The 19,439-nt window shown below is 46.0% G+C and overlaps 1 protein-coding gene and 1 long non-coding RNA gene across 3 annotated transcripts in view; one reads left to right on the top strand and one right to left on the bottom strand.

The window, feature by feature from the left end:
• The window catches only part of Plxna2 (plexin A2), a 190,122-nt gene that overhangs the window by 72,274 nt on the left and 98,409 nt on the right, over positions 1–19,439 (top strand). The window lies entirely within an intron of this gene.
• LOC121137122 lies at positions 5,874–11,562 on the bottom strand. Its single transcript, XR_005874349.1, has 3 exons — positions 11,297–11,562; positions 8,038–8,098; positions 5,874–6,235 (listed from the first exon to the last, which is right to left on the bottom strand). It is a non-coding gene; the product is annotated as an uncharacterized LOC121137122 (long non-coding RNA).

Raw genomic sequence — 19,439 nt, 5'->3', positions numbered from 1 at the left:
GTGCCCTGGTCATGGTAGTTTATCACAGCAATAGAAAAGTTAGACACAAGTCAGTGAAAGCTCTAGGTTGAGAGGATGTGACCAAGTCTTCCCAGCCAGTGAGCAACAACATTGGTGCTTGCACTGAAGTCTTCTGACACAGAACACCTGCATTGGTAACCTGTCCCAATGGCATTAACCTGGGCTCACAGAAGCCAGGACACAATCTTGTGAAGGGTCAGGCCAGGTGCTTGCTTTTGCATCTGCTGAGTCCACGGAGGGAGGCTGAACAAGAGGAGCTTCAGTAGGAAATTGGTATTTTGGCCTGCTAAATAGCAAACATTTGTATGAAACAGAAACAAACTCATCATGCTGCACATGCAGCTTCATCCCTGGAGACACGGGAGGTGGATCCATGGTACCCTGACCTGTGTGCTCTCCCAGAAGCAGCAGCAGCAGCAGCAGCAGGTGGGGAAGAGGGGTGGCACCATGAGGAAAGGGAGGGCTGGGGCGTGGACCCCTCCCCTTTTGGAGATTCATGCCTTGTCTCCTCCTACCTAGATAGGCCTCCCATCAACAAGGTCATGCCAGTTCTCATTAGCACAAGTAAACAAGCATCCCAGCACTGGTCAGGGGACACATGTGTTGCTACTTAATTATATAGTGTACACTGAGTCTATTACAGCTCCTCCAGGGAATGGCAGCTACAGACAATGAGGTGTGATGGAGTCCATTCAAAACTACTTAGGTAATTAATGTATTAGCGCTTACTTTGCTAGGCGTGGGTGTGGAGAAAGGGCACAGTTCCCTCACTCTCCTCTCCCTGCTTGCTCTCCTCTCCCTCTGAGCTCTTTTCATTCAGAAGCTCTGCCAAACTCTCAATAGTTGGGACAGTCTGCATTAGTAATACTGGGACAAGATGTAGTGAGAGAAGGAGGTTAAAATCAGCATCCAGAGATGCGAAGCTTGGAAGTTATATGTGAATTTCCTTTGTTTAACTGATGCTCCCCGGTGACCTAGAAACACATGGAGTCGGCGCACACATTCCACCATAGCCCCAAGCTCCCTCTCTATTTTGGGAACTCTCTCTCACTCAGTGCCCCAGGTGCAGACTCTGGTGCTATGCAGAATTGAAGGAGCACCATAGAGAATCCTATTCTGCTGAGGACTTGGAGTGTGGGGAGCAGTGTGTGTGACTAGGACTCATGAGGGAAGGAACTAAAACCAGAGGTCAGCATCCACAGGGTTAAAAGGGAAAAAGATGCAAAGTCCACGCCTGCCGCATCCCCCGCCTTCCTCCAACTCCATCCACAGCCATGTACCTTTGGTTAATTCTTAATTCTCTGCATGAGCTCTTATTTTTGTATTTTCAGCAAACCTCCTTATATGACTTCACATGGGTTGGTTTTCCTCTCTTTAACCCCAGACCCTTGTCAAAAAGGTATCTAGAAGGCTTCATGTGCCTTTGTCACTGAGCTTCATAGGCCTCTGTGCCATGTGCTCTCAACAGAAGGTGCTGTAGCAGAGGCCATCCTAATCAATTCTGCCTCCACCGAACTTGTTCAGGAGACACGCAGGCATATTTGAAGTAGTGAGTGAAATTGACCTTTCCAGACCCTAAGAAGTTCCAGCAGGTCCATAGTCATGCCTTCCCATCTTTTGGAGGCCTGCCACGCTCAGTAAGTCCTCCCAGCTAATGCCCCCTTTTCTAGGTAGCCACGTGGATCATAAGCCCTTAGAGAAATGAATGGGAAGAAAAATCCCAGAGTCTAATTACTGGCCTCCTGTGTCTCTGTTTCAAAAATCTCACTATTTCTTGTTGGCTCCTTTCCATGCTCTATGTTCAACATGAAAAATGCATGTCCTTACCTTCTTTCTTGTGTGCTGGGGGTGTGTGGAGGTGGGAAGGGGGTTCCTTTTTAGAGTTTCTTTTTGGATCACCATAGAAGAGGCTGAGTACAAAAAAGCACTCTCAGCTGTGACAAGAAGTCAGTCTGTGGGGACCTTTTTCAGCAATAGGGAGAATAGTTGGCCCCATGGGTTTGTCATTAGGACTCGAAGAACGTTTGCTTTTTCCATTTGACAAATGGGACCCAGGCGACCTGGTCCACATGTGAGAGTATGAAGTCCCATCTCAAAGCCTCACGTTCCTCTGGTCTCAGTCCTGAGCCAAGGACATGAAAGCTGTGAACTTCCCCTCCTCTCTCTGGTCCTTAACATGGTAATGGAGACAAATGATCCTATAGCCAGCTTAGAGCAGGACCAGCCCTAGGCCAGCCCTAGGAAAAAGAAGGGCAGCTGGGTATCCATGGGATATGAAGACAAATGAAGTTGAAAGAGACCTTACCCTGGGATAGTAGGAGAACCCATAGGGCTCTCCCTGATATAAGGGTTAAAGAACAAGGTTGAGAGACATAGAAAATGACCTGTAACAGGAAGTTCTGGGATTCCCTTGGAAGACCCCACTGCCTCTTCTATGGGCAGTCACAAACTCTCAAAGCCTTGCTCCCCTAAATGCAGACCTGGGTAGTAATTATCGATGCATGGTCATGCTGCAAGGCTGCAGTAAGGTCTTATGGGTAAGACTGTCCTCCCCCTCCCCTGTCCCACCACACACACACACACACACACACACTTCAATGCAAATATTTTCTGAAGGGAATATATAAATGTCTCCTCCCATTAGGCCCCACTGCCTTTCCTGAGTAAGGGGTATGAGATAGAAAATAAACCAGCTCCCCATTGTGGCATATCACCACACTAATGACCAAACAACAAGCTGTGGAGGGGAGGCCACATGACCCAGTTTATGACTGTCTGGTAGGAATTAATCTCTTGCCCCCAGTCCTTTGCCAATCACTGGGTAAATTCAAATTATAGGTGAAAGAGAAGCTGAGGATCCAGTGCCTTCAATCCCCCCCTCTCTGACAGCCCTATAACACAGCCCCTACCCAAGCCTCTGCTAACAGAGTATTTTTAACCTGCCATCTCCTTCCGCTTTGCTGATCTGCAGACAAGGGTCCCTATGAGATAACAGAACCCATTAGTGCCGCTAGAGTCAGGTGGTGACTGCTAAGTGCGTCCTCAGTAGCTCCCTCCTGGTGGAGTCACTGCATGTGATGCCCAGAGATCAGGGACCAGGCAGGTAGGCTGCCTGAACATGTGTAGTCTGTGTACTTCACCCTGAAAGGCCTTTCATGCTCCTTCTGGGGCTAAAACACAATGCTTGCCCTTGTGTTTTAAAGAACCAAATCATCCCGTTTCTTAGAGTATTAGATATTCCCAATTTTTCTTATCCTACATGATCCTCTGGGATTTGGGAAGAATATTTCTTACATGATGTCAGGAACCAGCTGTCAAAAGAAGACACTCTGGGATGCCACTGGTGGCGGCTCCCCCATAGAGGAGGAAACACAGCTCTCTCTTCCCTTTTGGATTGGGGTGGGGACAAGGAACACCTCCCAATCCTGAAAGAAGTCTGGGGGCAAGGACAGGACTGCTTTTCTTCTTCTCCTCTGAGGGTGGATGCTGTTAACAATCGAGCAGGGTAGAGTACGGGGAGCAAGGAAGAAATGTGGTAGATCTGCGGGGAAGGGAAGTCAGAGAGCTCTCTCCCCCTGGAGCCTTCAAGACTGACTGTCCTATTCCCCGGTACTCTCTAATACACATATAATCAGCCTCCTCCTGATAAGGCCAATTTCCATACTAAACTGTTCGTTATTGCCACCCAGCAGCAATGTATAGAAGTGTCAGAACCCATAAGCTTGAGAAGAGTGGACAGGTGAACATATGAATGCATCTGTCTTCCTGTATTCTGTGGGGAGGTGCAAGCCCCCTGGGAGGTGGTTGATAAGAAGTCAGGACACCAAGAGCCAAGGGTGACAGAAGGACACAGCAGAGGCTGAGTGCAGCTGTTCGTCTAAGTGGCGTTTATTGGGCATAGATGTAAAAATGTGCTAGACACTGGGTGACACTGGGTGAAAAGCTCACAGGATATGGGGGTGGAGGATTCCATTGCAGTGGAGGCCAGCATTGGAAAGAGTCACAAAGTCCCTCTAGCAGAGTGAGAGCTGAAGGCTTCCTGGGGAGGTGACATCTCAGCTGGCACAGCTCTGTGACTCTAATGTGCGTAGCTTAAAACCTCCACCTCAGGCCTCTTGGGCTTTCTGCCCACACCTCTCATCAGAAGCCTTAGACTTCACTCCTGTGACTCACCCTCATTGCCCACAGTCAGATCATCACCAGATCCTGTCCGCCTTCTGCTAGCCACCCCACCCCACTCCACCTCCTACTACCTCTCCTACCTCTCGGCCTACCTCAAGTTGAGCTTTTCCTGATCTGGTCCTGACCTTGTATTGGCTCCTACAAGTTAGCTTCCATGGTTTAAAAACCATTGTGAGGCTCCTGCGGCTTTCAGGGTGCAGCTGCACTCCTGAGCAAGGTCCTAGGATCTGCTGGAAACCCCACCACTAGCCTTTTCCATACTACCTCCGCCATGTTCAGTACCTTTCTGGCTTTGATGGTCTCCCTTTTCTTTGTTGGGTTTTCTTCTCCATCCACAAGTCTGCCTTCCCAAGCCCTGGATCATGCAAGTCTCCTGACCTCTGCCTAAGAAAGCCCCTATCCTACCAGCCTTAACTCAGATCCCACCTCTCTCAGTGAACCTTTACAGATTGGCCCACTTAGAACAGTTACTGTTGCTGACAGAATCCTACATTTCTTCTAGTTAGTTACAATGCTGAGAAGAGCTATCCTTGTATATCAGAGTCTTATATGTTCTTTCTTTCTTTTTCTTTTTCCTAAAATGTGTAGTGTTGAGTGTCATAGACTTTGGAGGAATACCAGAGGTTCTACTAAATATTGCTCTGTCCACGTACTTGGAGTATGACTTTGAACAAGTAAATTAACTTTTCTGTGATTGTCTTCTCTCTCTACATCTCAACAGCAGTAGCTACCTACCTCACAGGGATGCTAGGGGTTTTAATGTTTTCCTCCAGGTAAGTATGTGGGGTGGTGCTTACTTGCTGTTAATTATTCCTTGTTACACTCTGCCTTCCCTGCTGGGTCATAGTTTCCTTCAGGCCAGGAAGTCAGCAAGAAACCATCTTTGTATCTCCCAAGACATCCTTCCAAGAAAGAAGATAAGATGGGGAAGTTTCTAAGAGTTCATGAGGAGTCAGTGTTTATTTTATAGATGATAAACTTGAGGCCAAGAAGAAGCTGAACAATGTACTCAAGTCACAAAGGTAGAAACCAAGCCATCAGGAATATAGCACGAGGAGCTCCCCACCCATCTTTGCTGCTCAACACAAAGCCTATTTTCATCACCTCTTTGCAGAGCAAATGATCAGTGTCATGTCTCCAGCCTTCCTTAGAGTGTCTCCTGGTCACTTCCCAGTCAGTCCCACTGTGTACCCTCTGCATTGGTTAGGCTCAGCTGTCCTGAGCCCTTTGGCATTTCCTAAAGGCACAAGTTTCCCTACCTGCCCATCAGAGTGCTGTGCAGTCTTAAATGGGCTTGACCTGGAACACAGAGTTCAGAGCAAGTAGATGAGAGAACAAGCCTTGGTGCACTCCAGTGTGCCCACCACTCAGCCTGCCAGGCACCCAGGCTGCAGTCAGGCGCCTGCTTTCACTGCAGACTTGATGCAATCTGGAAAGCGCATTAAACATTGCACAGGGTAGTTGACGTGTAATTAATAAAGTACAGATTTTGGCTGGAAGCCTCAACTTAAAATAGCACCATGAGTGTAGGAAGAGGAAGGGCAGGGGAGGTAAGTCAGAAGATGGCAAGGCCAGTGTCTCCGAGAATATTGGACCCAGTTCTTGCTGAAGCACACCAAAATTAAGGTAGGAGGGAAAAACAATCTTTTGCCTTTCTAAAATTAATGGGGTGAAACTGAGGCTTATGGAGACTGAATAAATAAATGCATATCCAACCATGCATCACTGGACAGGGCTGGGGACCCAGCCCTGGGAGAGTGTTTGACGCTTGCCCACACCCTCCACACCCGTAGGTAGTCAGAGAGCACTTTCATATATCATTGAGCTGTTCTCTCATGAAGTTGTACATTCCAGGACTGTTTTTAATTTGAGAGATGTTTTAATGGCATTTTAAAGCAGACTGTTCCCTCACGGATTCTCCAGAGAGGCTGGAAGGAGCTTTGTATCTTCTTTGAAGAAAAGGAAGAAGAAGAAGAAAGCTTCCCTTCTGCAACAGTGTTCAGAGAGCCCTTTGCTGCAGCTAGCCAGCCTGCTGGTGAGAGAAAGGTGAAGAAGTAGAGAGAAAGGGAGAAAGGTCTCTATGGTTAGTTCAAATGCCTGGCCTCAGGGGCTTTTGCCATTGAAGCAGGAGCCCTGTTGCTCTTTGCCATAGATCCCAAACTGAAATTCTGAAATAAAATGCAAATTTCAGCCCGGCTAATCAATCCTAGCAGGGTACCTCAAGCCTGCCAGAGCATACCCGAGAGCCTAGGGGCACTAGTTCTCAGTAAAGGAAAGTATGATGCAAGGATCTAGAAGTTCCTAATTCAAATGCAGAGCAGGACTTTGACGACATAAGGGGAAACTGAGAAATATTATACATATCATGATACTTTGTAGTGACCCGTCACACAATTTGGAATCATTAATCAGTCTCTCTACAAGGCAAAAATAAATGTGATTTTATCTAAACAGTAGTGAGTGGATTGGGACATGCCAAAACCTATCACATCTCAAGGCCTACTAGGTCTTCTTTGAGAGTCAATGTATCACTCATGTGAACAGGCCTACAGCACCAGCCAATATGGCATGATCCACGTTTTCTTTGCTGCTATCCCTGCAGAGCATGCACTGTCCCCAAGACACAGCAGGTCTTCATTGTGTCTGAGGCAAGGTACAACAGACCAAGCCCAGGTCTACTTTAAACCACCTAAGCCGCGGTATAGCTATCCACACTGTGAATGAAAAGGACACCTTGGGGCATGGAGTTGTTGGGTACTAGGAGTCACCTGTTCCTTGTTCTACCACTTCCTGTATCTGTCCTATCTTCTGTCCCATGCCTGGCTTACTACCAACTAGATGGATCAGACAATCAAAGGCACATGAGGAGTTTCTGCCACTACCTGCTGGCTTTCCAAATGTCCCCAACTTGAACCCACAGCCTTATACTGTTATTTCATTCCAGGGAGTTATGAGTCAGAGCACCAGAGAGGAGGCCCAGCTACCAGCCAAATTCTTAGCCTCATCCCTTTCTGCTTCTGGGAGGTTTGTGTTACTGAAGAAGAGAAGGGACAGAAGAAATGCATGTGCTGTCCCAAGTAGGAGAAGGGTGGAAGCAGCCAGAGACCAGGGAGTGGTGGGTTGGGTTTCACTGGCATTCCACTGCAGGCCTTTGCTGGGCAGCCGAATCAGAGCTGGGGGGGGGCGGGGATGCAGAGACCAGAAGAGTCTCACAGTCTGTGGGCAAACTTGATAGCCCATCTGGAATCCATCCATGATCAGGTTCCCTCCCCCATACCCTGATCTATTGGTGGAGTTGCAGTGGAGGAACAGGGCCAGGAACCTCAGCCATCAAGCTGGATAAATCCTCCAGGTGCCAACTCTCAGCCCTGACTGCTGCCTCCTTGCTTTGAGAGCACAGGCCCACATGCACTGCCCCCTGCCCTCCTTGCTTTGAGAGCACAGGTCCCCATGCACTGCCCCTGCTTCAGTACCTGCCCCTTCCTTTGTGACATGATCTGAAGGCTTTGAATAGGGCAGGGGGAAGAGGAATGGCAACAGACTCCAAGCCATGCCTAGTTATTTAGGGTCATTGAATGTCAGCTCCATGACAGCCAATAGCCTGGATAGCTAGCCAGTATATTAGCAGCAGGCTTTCAGAGCCCATAGAAGTCAATTAGCCCTTAGGTGCTGGCAGTCTGAATTTCTTCCATTGCCTGTCACCCCAACATCTGAAATCCCAAACTCTTGAGACAGAGGGAGCTAAGAATTAGAGGACAAGATATTACATGAAGGTCAGGGAGGACCATTTGTTCCAAGCCTGGCAACTGGTTATGCCATGACTTGTTTTCTGACCTTCCAGGACTGTTTTCCATTGTGAGAAGTTGTCTTTCCTCTCAGGATGAACACAGGGACCCTGGAAGGAAAATTAGATGAGAGAAAAAAATGCCATGACCAAAACACACCTCAGCGAGGGCAGCTAGAACACCAGGCCTGTTACAGGGGACCAGAGCAGCTTTACCTGGGAGAATCATGTTAGCTCCAGGTATCATAACTAAAGCTTCTAAGCAGAGATGTCCCTACTTTGTTTTGAATCTCCCCATGTCTTGGGATGTAAGGAACCATGATCATTTTACTGTTAACTGACATAGTTTGTTAACTTTTGAGTACCCACTTCCAGCAGAGAACAGGGAGGAATTGCTCTTGGGGAACATCGTAGAGTGGCTAGGAAACTAGAAACTGAGCTCAAGGTCTGTCATTTTGGGGAGAATTCTAAAAGCCAAGCCAAGCTACCCTCTTATTGGAAAACCCCATGAGGTGAGAGGCACCTCAGACCACCTAGAGGAAGCCAGGCCCTTTTGCCCATCCCAAATCTCTTTAACAACAAACTCGTTGGGAACAGTGTTTTCAGAGAGTACTGCTTCCTGAATAGTGTTTGTCTAATCTGTCTGCCCCAAATCCCTCTCCAAACACTAAGTTTCCTGCCCGGCACAGGCAATCAGAAAGCTAATTATCTGAGATTAGGAAGGGGAGTTATCCCTTTTAATTACAGGGAATAATTAGCCCACCTGATGTCAGAAAAGCCAATGGAATTAGAAGGAAAGTCTAGGTTGAAGAAGTCAGTGTGGGTGGTGGGGATGCCCTGAGCTCTGAGGCTGCTTCCTCTTGGCCATGGCTGATGCTGATGCTCCAGACAGATGTGGGTACAGCAATCAAAGGATGTGAGTATGGGGTGGAGGTGGGGAACAGAAGAGGCAGAGAGATAGTGACAGACAGACAGACAGACAGACAGACAGACAGACAGACAGAGAACTACACAGAAAAACAAAAGCAGAGCAAACAGAGCCTCCAGAGCTGAGAGGGGAAGGATTGGGGACGGAGGAGAGAAAGAAACAAGTAAGAAACGAAGGAGGTGACCAGTGAAACAGGACTGGTTTGTAGACACTGTTACACCCATAGATTTTCAGCCTAGCACTCTGGTCACTTTCCCTTCTGGAGTGAAGTCAACAAGGGCAGCAGAAGCTGCACCCGGCTTACCTCCTTCCTCTCTGTTTCTCCCCCACGTGCTCTCCTCTGATGCCTTGTACACTGATCTAGTTTTTACAGCACAAGATGCAGGGGATGGGGACCTGGCTGTGCCAAAAAAAAAAAAAAAACCAAGGTGATAGCTCAGCCCTCAATGATCTACGCTGGGTGTCCTCTGTGGCTCAAAGATAGGGTTTTCTGCCCTGTAGCCTTAGTCCTCTCTATGAGGAGACTCTCTTGGCTCATAAATTCATTTATTCAGTGATTCATTCATTTATTCATTATTCTTTTACTTTACAAATGCATCTAGAACTTTTACTGTTAAAACCTTTATTACGCAATAAAGGCTGTTCATAGTCATTCTTGAGACTTTTGTCAGTGTGTGGAGAATTCTCTCCTACCTCTTTCAGCCACCTGCTGACATTTAAATCATCCCAGGTCCTCACTCAGTGGGTGAGTGCTGGCTACAAGGGGTCCAAGTACACATGTCCAGTACAGAGACCCAGACTTAGCCAAAGCAACACCATAGGTGATACAGCACAAAAGGAAGATGTTATTATTTGCACATTTTCAAGACCCCCTTTTTAAAAAGGAATTAAGGTAATTTATAAGAAAATGTTAGACAACGTAACAATAACTTGGAATTAAAACATCCATGCCCCTTCCTCCACAAATAGAGAGAGGAGAATACACTATAAGCTTAAAAGAGGCTCAGGACTAAGGTTAGATTTGATCTGAGATTCCCAGCAGCCAAAAAGCTCTTCTCTTTGATGGAAGGACTCATTCCCATTTTTGCAGAAAAGACTGTTCCCAGACTTTACACTCTATGTATAACTTATGATCACGTGAGTCCTTGTACAGAATCCAGGTCAACAGTTTAGCATCAAAGTCAGAGTCTTCTTCTTTTAAAATGTCAATTTTTAATATTAACCCCTCATCAAATGCCAAGGCTATGAAACTGTGTGCGACAACTAACATTCAAGGAGGTACTCTTGTGGAGTACAAACAATGAAAGCATATGAGATCATAAAGAAAATGAACTTGCTTGTTAAGATTTTGTAGTTCAGGGTTGGAAAGACAGTTCAATGTTTAGAGCACTGGCTGCTCTTCCAGGGGACCCAGGTTAAATTCCCAGTACCTGCATAGTAGCTCATAATTGTTAGTAGCTCCAGTTCTAGGATCCAACAGACAAAACACCAATGTACTTAAAAAATAAAATTACAAATTAATAAAAAATTAATAAAAATTTAAAAATAAAAGGAAAAAGATCTTGTAGTCCAAGTTTGTGGCTTTCCCAAGCTCTAAGTTGATCAAAGATAGAATGCAATTTTTAAAGCACCCTGTTGAGCTTGGCACGCTGCTGAAAGTTGAATAAAATGAACTATATGCATTCAACTTCTACCTCTGGAAATTTATAATTTATGTTGGCATTTAGACTAAGACTCAGATGGCAGCAGAATAAGGCTCAAATGAAAGAGTAAGATGTTAACATCACACAAAAGACAAAGGTGAGCGTTTGTTAGGGAGACTAATAAACTGCCTCAAATTCAGGTGCTTGCTAGGACTGGCTGGTTGTGACTTGTGGCCATTTGCCTCCCCTGTCGGGGCCCCAGGTTTTTCATGTGTGACATGGGTTTGGTGGTAAAGTGAGGGATAGTAGAAGGAGCCTGGTGCCCAACCCATAACAGCTCAGCACTAACAGAGGAGCCATGAGAAAAGCAAGGAGGTGTAGAGCTCACTGAGAAGCTGGGGACCCCCCTTCCTTTTCTGAGCCATCTCCTTCCTCATGGTTAGGACTTACCAGGGCCATTTCTGGAGATGCTTTATCATAGATGGGTTCTTGGGAGCCAGAACTCACCCCCCGACACACAAACACCTGACACTGAATCTGTTTAAATTATAACTTGATAGGTATCTGTGACCTCCTGTTGATCTATTTGTTTCCTTACCCTTAGAAAAAGGCCCAGGTCCTCCTCGGTGGTGCTGAATAGTCAGTCACAGTTTAGGTCTCTCCTGCCTGGACAGCCCCTTCCATGCTTGTCCCTAGGAAGTTCTGATATCAGACAAAATAAGGAGTGTTTATTCTCACCTCTCTTAGAAGAATCTCTGTCTGGAGCAGTTATGTGTCAGCACCCTGAAGGACAAAGTGACTGAGATGAAAATCCATGTGACACCCACTTCTCTCAGTATGCCCTGAGCCAGAGTGGCCACGTACAGAACCAGGAATCAGCACACACTGGTGCACTGAACACACCCCGGCCTCCCTCTCCTGCTTCTCTGCAGCTTCTCTGGTAACTTCCCAGATCACTGCCAAACTGTCAAAGGCACCAAGAGGCAAAGTGCTGTTCAGTTAATGATCGCAGCCCCAGGAGAGGTACAGAGCTCTTTTAAGAGAAGCAAGTGCAGGGGGAGTGGAGGCATGGGAGGGGCGGAGGGGGATGCTGTAGTGCTTGGCACAAAAGCCAGCTCTTTCTAAGGTACAGATTGCAAGTGGGCAGGTCTGCTCGGCTGCTTTCGTTGTGGGTGAAGGACTAGAGCCACCTCTTCACTTACTCCTTTTCAGGAAGTGAAAAGAGTCGGTCGGAATGCTGCCATCCTTTGGTGGGTCCAGTTGCCTCAATGTTCTGGTCCCCAGCACAGACCCTGTAGAGGCCCTAGCAGTTCATTCCTTCTCCTCGGGAACTTGGGTCCACCACTGCCAGTCTCAGCAGATGGACCCAGGCCTTCCTCTAATAAGCAGTACAGGAGCTGGTGGGGCACACAGCAGTACCAAGCCTGGAAAGGCCAGAGATGCATACAGCCTAGTATGTTCTCTAGGTTCTTGACCTGAGAAAAGACAGCTGCCTGCACTCATACAGGTAACTTCACCAGGAGACAGGACGGCAGCTGTGTGCTAGAAGGCTGTTGGTGCAAGAGGTGGTGGCCTTTGGGCTAGATCACCAAGGAAGATTGGCATTCTGAAGGTAGAACAAATGGTAAAACAAAGATACAAGGACAAAAAAGCTGGGGATGCAATTGGAAAGGGGTAGAAGACCATGTTAGCTAGACTCCAGTGACCAACCGGGAAGACTTTCCTATCAATAGGGACATTAAGGGGTGGTGGCGGTGGTGGTGGTGGTGGTGGTGGTGCTGGTGGGGTGTGTGTGTGTGTGTCTATGTGTGTGTGATTTCTTTCAATATCCCAAAAAATGATGTACACTCACCATTTTTTAAAAATTATGAGACTGAGATAAGCAAGAGGAAGAAAATTACAAACATCTGAAATTTAAGGACTTTTGCATACAGAAAAGGCAGGATCAAATGCGTGTTTTAAGAAGATTAATCTGGCAGTGTTGGGTAGAATAGATTAGAGAATGAATATGCTGGAGGCAAGGAGACTTCTCAGGTTATTGCAGCTGCAGAGATAAGAGGCAGTAAAAACCCAGACCCAGTAGTTAGCAAAGAGAAGAGACATACAGCGTGTGAATATACTCTCCATTTCTCTTGGTCACAGCACGTTTTCTGCACCATGGTATACACACTCCATGTATATTGTCTTAAGAATTCTCTTAAAACATCAGGTAATCACTCTGCACCCAGACACAGGTCCTGGGCCAGGTCAAGGTGCTCGAAGCCCCAGACTTCCACCCTGCAGCTCAAAAGCCACCCTCTGTTAAAGAGAGCAGATTACTATTCCAGATTATTCAAGGCAGGGCAATCACAGACTATGGAGAAGAATGAGTTAATTTTAGAGGGTAATAACCCTCTTTAAGTTCCCTACCCTTTGCTCTTTTTCAAAACTGCAGATAGCCTTCTTGCCGCCGTGCAGGGGTCAGCGAATCCTTCCCTGAAACAGTTTTCCAGAGGTCCTGGCACTGTACTGTGTAGATATAGTTTCTAGTCCAAGTGAAGGCAGCTCCCTAAGCCCCACAGATGAGCAGAGTGGAAGCGAGTTCCAGAACCAGGCCCAACCAACTTTCGGTTCTGCTCTGGCACTTCCCAGCTGCCCTCAGCTTTACACATTAACATTTCTTTCCTGTAAAATGGGAGAGGCCCTACCTCATGGGGTCTTGGAGATTATTTGTGTTCACACACACCCAACCTTTTACACTGTGAATGAAATAGAATAAGATACAAATAAATGGTTTTAAATTAATGAATAAGGAGAAAAGGCTATTCCAAAGCATACGAATGTGAAAATGCTGGCTTCTTTGTCCTACCTCCTTTGGGGAAAGGAAGCCAGTCTTCGTCGACATGCCTACTTCTAACCCTGCTATCCACCCATCCCAGCACCTGTTGAGGAAGGCTTCCCTGCCCTCCACATGGCCCCAGAGTTACTCCTTGATCAAACTGCTTGAGCATCCCCAGGAAAAGAACCTGTGTGTGGTACTGCGAATGGAGATTCTTGCATGAGCTTTGGGTAAACAAAGACTCCTTGGTCTTGGCAGAAGTTCCTCATTACTCTTTATTAATTCCCCCTCCCTCCCTCCTCACCCCTCCCAATTCTGTGCACTGTGTGAATTATAGCTTTGCCTCTGCATAATGTGATTTCATCTGTGGCTGCCTAATGCTTCAGCTGACTCTTGCTGTGTTTATCTTAATGTTTCCCAGAACACTCTTACTGCTTCCTTTGCCTGACAGTTTCTCTTGTTTCTGGCTCCTCAGACCTGCCCAAACCTAGGGTTCTAGTCTGTTGTATAAGGTACAAGACTGGAACCTTAGAGTAGCCCCTCAGTTGGACTTAGATTTCTTTCTGGTCTTTGTAGTTCAAACCCGTTTAAGAAGCTAGAACCAAGGATACAGATTATTTTTGCTTCCAGGTCTTAACGTCACTCTCCCAATGAGTAGTCAAGGGCAAGGCCCCAGGATGGGAACCTCAGTGTTTCTAGGAAGCAGGATCTGAGTTAAACCACAGAATGGTGAGAACAGAGCCCACATCTCACCCTAGAAGTGGCAAGTATCAGTGACTTCTTGGGCATCCTCCCTTGGCATAGAAGGAGCAGAGAAGACCCCATTTAGACCAAAACCCTGCTCTCTAGGGTTCCACTCACCCCCAGCCACTTTCTCCAATCTAAACTGCATATTTACCTCACTCATCATACTGCCCAGTAAATGTTTATTGTCTTCTGCCTTACATGCCAGGCTGTTAATACTGGCATGTATTACTCAGAGTGTTCCAAGATGCCAGAATCTGAAGAATTCTCCTCTGCATCCTAGGGAGAAGCCCATCATAGCGTGACCCCCAGCCCCCAAATCCAGATGCCTCTAACCCTATGAATACCTCTGCTATACCTCCTGTTCTCCATTGAGTATCTCCGAAAATTTATAACAGAAATAGGAATAATTATATCAGAAAACGACAGTCTCCACCCTAAAAAGCCTTGATTGATCAACAACTCTATAGGAACCAGTGCTGGGAACATGCTTATAGTACAGCAGGCATCTTAGCTCAGCATATCATAGTTGCTTCCTTTTTAATAGAAAAAAAGGGATTCTTGCCCCCATCTCCCATTTATCCTTTCCCTTGGCTCAGTGTAACCCCACAGGCTGCTGAATCCCCCACCAATTATCAGAAAATTTGGGGCCAGTCACCTAACTATCCTTCAGGGCACCTTGGTCCACTGAGCTGTAACTTCACACACTTTGTTACTTTTCTAGAGCTCTGAGGACAGAACTGAGACCTTCAAGGTGCTCTGAGTGCTGTGGTCACCCCGTCCCTCTGTGTGTGTGTGTGTGTGTGCGTGTGCGCACACACACACACACACACACACACACACACACGCATATAACTGTATGTGTAGGAGGGAGGGAAGAAGATCTCAGAGACTGAATTACCAAAGACTTCAATCTATAAATAATTTGGGTCATGGAGTCCTACAAAAATAAACTTCAGCTTGAATTCTCTCTCACAACGCTAAATGCACAGCTGCAGATGTGCGCTCATTAACTCACCATAGTTCAGTGAGAACAGCACCAGACACCCCACCCACCTCTGTAAAGATCAGAATGTGCATGTGTGGCACACATAAGCACACAAACACCACCTGTCAGGTACACACAAAACATATATGATACACCAAACACACATACCACACATTACACACAACATGACACATGGATATACAACACTAGACACATGGAGAGGCATATATACCACATATAAAGTATGCATATGACATACCACACATACACACACAGACACCATTATATACACATTATAATATGCACGTGTCACACACCAAACACATATACACCACACGCATATATACATCAGAAAGAGACACACAACACAAAGATAGGAAGACACATAAAATACAGGTAGACCACACCAATTATACCATACTACACACATATAAATATATGACACATATCACACAGAGATACATATGTGCACCATGCTACATATCAACTGTCTATATGCCACCTGTGCATACTCACATCCAGTTACAGATATACCACACTACACACACACACATGTATCATACAAGCCTATAGTTCTGAGCCAGAGCCACCCAGTAATACCATTAGGACAGAAGATGCTGTGAGTCTACTCAAGTTACTATGGAGTCTCATCTCTTTGCATCTGAACTCCCTTCCTCTCCTAAGTGCTAAGGTCCTAGAAACCAGATTTTCAAAAGATCTATGGTTAACCCCAGCGATGCTACCTTCAGGTTTGTAGCACACTGCATATTTCCCACAAATGCAGTTTCCACCCTAAATCTTTGCTTAGGCTTCATCTCCTCCAGGAAGCCTCTCCTCAGAGCCTCCCTCAAGGCAGATGGGCCACCCCTTCCCAAATACGGCCATCTTTGTAGAAACCACCCCTCTTGAAGCTAACTATTGAGTTTGTGAAGATGACTTGGGTTTTCCTGTTCCCATCCTGAACTCTCGGAAGAAATGCATTATCATTTATCAGTTTCCTCTGCTCCCTACTGCAGTCTGGCTCATAGTAGGCATGTAATAAATAAATAGGGGGGATAGTACTGGAAGTCTTAGCTAATAACTCTTTTCATTACCGCAATATTTTTTTTGTGCTGAGAGAGAATAGCCACTCTCATCTGGCAGCTACAGAAACTATTATGTGAACAAATAAAATGACTTGCTGTAAGCCACACACCAGTTGATGCAAAAGTTGGGATTAGACTCTGCCGTCACCAGAATCTGAGGTCCCAGCAATGTCTGTCAAGCCTGTTTTCTTCCCTAGATGCCCAAGATGCTCTCCAATCCTACTGCTGACCAATAGCTCTCTAAAGCCATCATGACCATTGTTTTTGCTACTAACAGACTGGTAAACCTCACGGACAGGCTCTGTAATAGGGTTAACTAGAAAAGAAACTGATACATAGGAGTTGAGGAGCCATAGGTAAGCCAGTCGGCTGTGTGTGTTGATCTGAATGGGATGTTCAGGGAAAGGGGTTGTCATTCATTTCTGTCCAGACACAGCTGTGATTTAAAGGAAAGAAATTATAGTGTTAAAGTCTTTTCTTCCCTGCCCCTTGCCCTCCAAGAACAGACACTGAATTTCCCCTGGGTCCTACCCGAGTCACTCTTGCCCCAAAGCCAGCTCTGTTAAACTGAATTTTAGTTCCCAAGTAAATCCCTGCAATTATATTCTGAGTTATTTTGTCCCTTAGAAAATAGGTAACAGCCCTATAGTGACTGGAGGAGGCATGAAAGATGAGAAGGTAGGGGGCACTCGGACTCCAGGTCTTCTATCTACTCTGCTCAGCTAGGCTTGTCCTCTTGACCCTCTCATGTGAGAAGCCCACCCTGGCCTAGGGTGGGGCTCCATCTCCACAAATTCCCTTACCTGTGTGAACATGAGGTCACACAACTTTCCTAGACTCAGATTTATCATCTATAAAATGGGAATTAATCTAGGATTGACAACAGAGGAACCTGTGAGGATAAATTACTTTTATTATGTTTTAAACAGTAACTGGCACATTTTAAGAGCTACACAAGTGGGAGCTATTAATAAATCAGGTCAATAACAACCAATCTGAAATATGCCAAGTATGTTGTCCTGCCTTCAGGCAGGGTTACACCTAAATATGAAGCAAATACTGAAAAGGATAGCCTAGTCTCTTGGGGCTATTAGGTATCTCTATAGCAGGGATTCTTACCAAAGCACCCCTCAGTGTTCTTGCATGAATTTAGGCACATTTTGTCTCTTGCTGTAGTAAACTGAGTCTTAAATTGTATGATTTCTGTACCTTGAGCAAGCAACACATCATGGTAATGTTTCCACGGCCACTAAGGTCAAGCTCTCCCAGGAGAGATGTTGTACTGCTAGAAAACATGCTCTGGTAGCCTGGCATACCTTTCCATATTTCTTCCCTTTTCTTTCCCATCTCAGCTTTTCCACTGATGAGATGTCAAGAACTTCTTATAGGGTCTACTCTGATTGGATTAGATAAGTAGTGTATCCTTTTTGCCATTCAAACCTGGCCCTGGGAATACAATACTAAAGAAAGATGACACCTTGTGGGAAACCACAGAATAGACCAAATTGCTTGGCTTTCAATATCCCACTTTGGTGGCTGGAGAGATGGCTCAAGCAGCTAAGAGCACTGACTGCTCTTGCAGAGGATAGAGGATCTTTTCTAAGTATCCACATGGCAGGTCATATACCACCTATAACTCCAATTCCTGGGGATCTAACATCCTCTTCTAGCCTTTTTGAGCACTGCAAGAATGGGATACACAGACATACATGCAAGCAAAAAAATTCATATACATAAAACATAAATAAATATTAAAATCCCACTTTGGTCCTGGTATACCCCAGCAGTTTCCTGCCATTAGCCATCTTTTGCCTGGTAGTGATGGAGGGCAACTCTGTAGGTGAGAGTTCCCCTGCTTGCTGCTGAGAAGCCTCTGTATTAAATGTATGCATCCCTCAACGGTCAAGGCCCAGAGCTTTGAACCTCTTGGGGGTAGTTAAGATTGTGATTCTCTGGGTCAGATACTGAGTGGGCAGATTGCTTATTCTTGTTGCTTACAGAAATTTTTCACTAAGTCTCAGAGAGGTGACTCCCCTAAAAATATACCATGCCTTATCATAAACCAGAAGGGAATTAATTACCCAAGTCCCAGACCCACACTCTTCCCACTTAGTGTGTGACATCTTCATGGAGAAAGGTATCTGCTGCTGGCTAACCTCCTGCCTCCAACAGACCTGCCCCCCTTTCCCTCCTTCTAGTCTCTGGCCTTCTAGTCCATCACCATTTTCTCTGGCTTTCTTTGAGTTTCTTAGAGGGTTACCTAAGCTTGTGACCAATAACGGAGGAAAGGCGTATTTAAGGAAGTGCTGATTTCTTGATCAATACCTTTCCTTCTAGGATTTGGACAGAATCAAATACAGCTCAGTTCAGGTGATTCCTCACAATCTTCTGTTCTAGTTTGGCTTTTGCTTTTGTACTTGAGAGTTATGTAGACTTGATTCTGGCTGGTATCTCTGGTTCATTAAATGATTGCGGTAGCAGACAGGAAAATTTTCAAAGCATCTCACCAGGTCTCCGGTACAGTGGAAATGTCGGGGACTAGCCATCATGGAACATAACTGCACGTGTGATGCAGCATGCTCTTGATGCAGCCCCAGGTTTGCATGGTGCTACCTGGTCCCAGGGACCACAGAGGCAGGACCTGACCTGTTACATTGATTCTTCCTTCTTCTGACACTGTGTTCAGACATTGCTCTCGGACCCTTAGACAATCCCAGATGAGTGGGCAAGATTGCTGCTCAAGCTGATAAAGGCATACAAGCTTCCTAGGGCAGGATATTCCAGGCCTAGTCTAAGGGAAGGGACTGCTTCTGCAGCTCCTGAGTGGAACCAGCGCCTTGGGGAGACAGCTCTCTTTGAGAGAAGAATTTGTATGAAGGTAGAGAAGTTTCCCATTGGATATGGCACTGTGCTGACTCACACAAGAGCCAAAGTCAGAGTACCCTATGTCATGGAGGCAAAATTGGGCCATGTCAACAGGAAGTCATATAACCATCATGTCTTTCCTCAAGCCCAACAACTTGTATAACTTAAAGCTGATATATATATATATATTTTTTTGGGGGGTGAGGGCTTTTGTAAACTTAAGCCTGCTGATCCAAATGATAAATCTAATTTGAATAGTAAAGAGGATCCTGTAAATTGTTGGGGGTGATACTATGTGGAGACTAGTGATTAGTTTTTCATTCTGCTACATATCCAGGTTAGAAAGTGTATATTTCAATCCTGTAACATCATGGCTGATTC

This window comes from Mesocricetus auratus, unplaced genomic scaffold, assembly GCF_017639785.1.
Source record: "Mesocricetus auratus isolate SY011 unplaced genomic scaffold, BCM_Maur_2.0 Super-Scaffold_100676, whole genome shotgun sequence".
Classification (NCBI taxonomy): Eukaryota; Metazoa; Chordata; class Mammalia; order Rodentia; family Cricetidae; genus Mesocricetus; species Mesocricetus auratus.
The sequence above is the reverse complement of the archived record's forward strand: the minus strand, read 5'-3'. Positions and strand labels throughout refer to the sequence as shown.